General features: G+C 45.5%; 2 non-coding genes across 2 annotated transcripts; one reads left to right on the plus strand and one right to left on the minus strand.

Moving 5' to 3' along the window:
- The first annotated feature begins 354 nt into the window (after window positions 1–354).
- trnak-cuu (transfer RNA lysine (anticodon CUU)) lies at window positions 355–427 on the plus strand. Its single transcript has one exon. It is a non-coding gene; the product is annotated as a tRNA-Lys (tRNA).
- A 439-nt stretch (window positions 428–866) lies between these two features.
- Window positions 867–949, minus strand: trnal-cag (transfer RNA leucine (anticodon CAG)). Its single transcript has one exon. It is a non-coding gene; the product is annotated as a tRNA-Leu (tRNA).
- Window positions 950–4,840: the final 3,891 nt, after the last annotated feature.

The raw sequence follows: 4,840 nt of genomic DNA on the forward strand, positions 1-4,840 counted from the left end.
ATGAAGATCAACTAAAACACAAAAACGGAAGCTTGTGATAAACTTCAGGCTCATATTTCAGTAGAGAACCAAGCAGAATACAGAATGTACAGAGAAGGACTATCAAAGGAAGAGGAAGTAGAATCAGCAGAAAAACAGGATATTCGCCCATAGTACTTATCTGAGGAAGGACACACTTGCCTTGGAGGTGGTGCAACAGAGGTTCAACAGATTGATTCCTGGGATGAGAGGGCTGTCCTATGATGAGAGATTGTGTAGAATATACCGATTCTCTCTTGGGTTTCGAAGAATCGGAGGTGATCTCGTTGAAACGGACAATATTCTGAAGGGGATTGACAGGGTAGATGTTGAGAAGCCTGGCTAGCTCAGTCGGTAGAGCATGAGACTCTTAATCTCAGGATCGTGGGTTTGAGCCCTATGTTAGTCGATTACAGTTCCTTAAAATTTATGTTGCTGTCGCAGGAAAACATCATTAATGAACCCATTTTCTTCTTTTGCACAATGAAAGAAATACGAACTGAGGGAGAGCTGATAATTTAATCATCTGTTCTGTGCTCTGCATAAGAACACAAGAACCAGGAGCAGGAGTCGGCCATTTGGCCCTTCGAGCCTGCCTTCTTTTGCACTGAAACAAATTATAACCGTAAGTTTAAATTAGCAGTGCGGGATATTTACAGGGCACCTTTCAATGCTTCACAAAACCATTCCTTTCGCTACAGCCACCCAGGATCGTTTCCCGGTTTGGGAAGTAACTTTGATATCACCGTTTGTAATTGAAGTGGAGTAATTTTATTATGTTAGATGGATGTCCCAAAGCACTTCAGAGTGGTGTCAAAACAAATGAGTTTGCAATTAAAAACATTAAATATCAGGAGTGGGATTTTAACCCACGCCTCCAGAGGAGACTGCGACCTGAACGCAGCACCTTAGACCGCTCGGCCATCCTGACTGTTGATGCTTCAGTTGCAAGTTATTACTCGGGAAAGTTTCAGACCGGGTGCTTGTTCAGTGTTGCTGGAAGGCCCAGTGATCGGGATATCCTCTCCCCCGGGGTTCTCCTGAGCCTGTGATCGGTGCACGGGGAGGTTTGGCCCGGGTCTGAGGTAGCTTGCATCCCAGGGATGGACAATAACACTCTGAGCTCTGGCACTGGGGAAAAGCGAATAATTAATGAGCCGTTTGTGGGTTTCAAATGCAACATAGATCTGATGGAAGAAACCGATAGTGTTGTTTCACAGAATGAAAGAAATGCAAACAGGGACAATCGAAATTTCAATAACTGAACTTTAATAATTAGTGAAACTTTAACCCTTGATGAAGTTTTATCTCCGATCTGATTTTACACACTCTGTATTTGAGTAGATTAGTTTTAAAATGTTCATTGCTCATGCGACAATGTACCCTTAACTGCTTTTGTTCAATTTTCTTGCAGGCAAGTTTTTGCTTCACAAATAATGTTTCCGCCCAGGCTCGCAACAGAGACCTTTCGCGTGTGAGGCAAACATGATATCCGCTACACTACGGAAACTGCTGCTTAGCTCAGTGCCCAGAGAGAAGTGTTCAGCAACAAGCTGAAATGCTCAATCCCTCTCTCTGCAAAACGTTCCTTTCACAAACATTTCTCTGACCAGAACTGCACCAAACAACAATGTTCTCCTTTCAAAGTCATTCAACTCCCCAATTTCTACATCTGCAATTTTAAGGTCAAGGACTGAAAGCGCTTTGCGATCAGAAAATTGCCGGAAACCCCTGTGGTTAATGACAGGGCTTTTGATGGTTGATTTCCGTACACACCTTGTGTTATGTATTGATCCCTTGGCCACCTGTATCACACCACCACCAGAGGGCCGACCTGTTGGAGTCCCAAGGGATTCCAGCATCCATTGGGAGCATGGTATATAAGCACTCTGGAGTCTTATTAAAGGAGCTAATGTCACACTTACTCATTGTTCACAGTACTCAGTTTCATTCTTTATTATGAGCATATCAATTCGCGACGAGACAATGAACAACCACGCGAAAATGCAAGTAACAGTTGGTATAACTTGATTACAGCACAGCTGGCAATGGTTGCGGAATATATTCGTGCAGCCAAAACGCACAATGACAACCTGGAACTGCACGAACAGAATCCTCAGGGAAAAACAATTAAAGGCTTTGTCCCTGAATGGGCTACTTTCCACCAACCTTGCAGTTAATAGCTGAATGCACATATCCATTGCACCACAGAGGCTGATAGATGCACATATTGCAAGACATCCCTGTGATACCTTCACAGAGCACAGCACACACAGCTTCCTAACATGCAGACTGCTCTCTCGGAACTCTCCGGAAAGAGCCTGTTCTGTTTAATGATTAACTGTACAGTTGCAGTACACAATACGTCCACATCCACAGTGTGGAGCTACAAGCATGACATGCTTACAGACATTACAATCCCAAACTAGGGTGTCAGTCAGTTAAAGCTTCAGATTGCTCTGACCGGGATGGAACCTGTTCACTCTCAGTTGTAGTTTTCCCAAATAAAGGGTGGGACATTCATTGTGGATGTGTGGAAGCAGTCTGGTCCCGCACACTGCAGACACTTCCATGTCACCACCAACCAGCTCTCCCACAACCGGTGTGATCTACCTTCCAGCCTTCCGGTGCCATGTCTGTGACGAAGTATTCTGACTGTCCCGAAGCCGGTATCCTTTGTCATCAATCGGGTTTTAAGTTGTTTCGGTAATTTTTACCTGCAGGATAGTCGAGGCACAAATTGTAGAGTGGAAAACTTGCGTGGACCCCGGTTTTCTAGTGGTTGATTTTCCTGGTTGGGTCCGTCGGTCGCGGTGGTCCGGTTGATGCCTGTTACCAAGTCAGTTGGTATTGATTTTCCACTGATTGGTTTTTTGAAGTTCTTTTCTCCGATGTCGTGATGTCTCTTCCTGTGTTATCTCGCCGTTTCCTCTCGATCTTGATCTTGTTGTTCCAAAGTAATGGTCAGAAAAATAGGTTGCTCTTGGTACGATAGGCTCCCAGTTATACTCTGAGAGGCTGCTTAATCTTCGTGCTAAATCTAACGTTTCTTTTGTTTAAGTTTTGCTGCCCATTGATTTAAGTGGTCTTCTTTGTATAAGTTTTGGCGGACTAGCTAACTGAGACTTGATTAAATGTTTTAATCTGGTGTTGATAGACTTTGGGATGGTGATACTCCTTATTTATGAACTGATGAACTCTTGTCCATTGTAATAGCACTGCTTTGGCTTCGGGAAGTCTGAGCTGAGCCAGATATTTCTATACATGTTGAAAAGGTGTTGGAATATGGATGTGATATTTGGGTCCTGTGGGTGGGGTGGATAATGTTTCTTCCGTGGTCGATTGTTTAAATGCTAATGTTTTCTGGGAGCCTGACTATGGTTGAAGAGCTCCCCTAGACAAACTGATTAGCTACAATATCCAAACTCTAAATCCCACCCCTCAATCACTGCAGCTTTTCACAACAGGCCCAAACATGCCTTTTAAAATCCCAAACTTGGTTAAGAATTGTACATTTCCTCCATATGCTTTTTAGAATCCCAAAATTTATGTTTAATAGTACTAAATCGAATTTCCTTTTCAGTGAGTCCAAACACTGGGGGGTTTCCATTAATTTTGGAATCTACATTGGCAGTCCCTCGGAATCGAGGAAGACTTGCTTCCACTCCTAAAGTGAGTTCTTTGGTGGCTGAACAGTCCAATACTAGAGCCACAGACCCTATCACAGGTTGGACTAATAGTCGTTGAGGGAAGGGATGGGTGGGACAGGTTTGCCGAACGCTCTTTCTGCTGTCTACACTTGATTTCTGCATGCACTCGGCATTGAGACTCGAGTTGCTCAGCGCCCTCTCGGATGCACTTTCTCCAATTAGGGTGGTCTTGAGTTAGGGACGCCTGGGTGTCAGTGGGGATGTTGCACTTTATCAGGGAGGCTTTGAGTGTGTCCTTGTAGAGTTTCTGCTGCCCACTTTGGCTCGTTTGCCATGAAGGAGTTCCGAGTAGAGCACTTGCTTTGGGAGTCTCGTGTCTGGCATGCGGACTATGTGGCCTGCCCAGCGGAGCTGATCGAGTGTGGTCAGTGCTTCAAAGCTGGGGATGTTAGCCTGAATAAGGCTGTTGATGTTGGTGCATCTGTCCTCCGAGGGGATTTGTAGGATCTTGCGGAGACATCATTGCTGATATTTCTTCAGCAACTTGAGGTGTCGACTGTACATGGTCCATGTCTCTGAGCCTTACAGGAGGGCAGGTATGACTACAGCCCTGTAGACCATGAGCCTGGTGGCAGTTTTGAGGGCCTGGTCTTCAAACACTCTTTTCCTCAGGCGGCCGAAGGCTGCACTGGCGCATGTAGGCCGTGTTGAATCTCGTCGTCGATGCCTGCTCTTGTTGATAGGAGGCTCCCGTGATATGGGAAGTGGTCCATGGTGTCCAGGGCCGCGACGTGGATCTTGATGACTGGGGGGTAGTGCTGTGCGGCGAGGACAGGCTGGTGGAGGACCTTTGTCTTACAGATGTTTAGCGTAAGGCCCATGCTTTCATACGCCTCAGTAAATACGTCGACTATGTCCTGGAATTCAGCCTCTGTATGTGCGCGGACGCAGGCCTTGGTGAGGCCTCACCTGGAATATTGTGTACAGTTTTGGTCTCCTAATCTGAGGAAGGACAATCTTGCTATTGAGGGAGTGCAGCGAAGGTTCACCAGACTGATTCCCAGGAGGGCAGGACTGACATGTAAAGAAAGACTGGATTAACTAGACTTTTCTTCACTGGGATTTAGAAGAATGAGAATGGATTGCAGAGAAACATATACAGGTCTGATGGG

Source organism: Pristiophorus japonicus, unplaced genomic scaffold (assembly GCF_044704955.1).
Source record: "Pristiophorus japonicus isolate sPriJap1 unplaced genomic scaffold, sPriJap1.hap1 HAP1_SCAFFOLD_112, whole genome shotgun sequence".
NCBI classification, from domain to species: Eukaryota; Metazoa; Chordata; class Chondrichthyes; family Pristiophoridae; genus Pristiophorus; species Pristiophorus japonicus.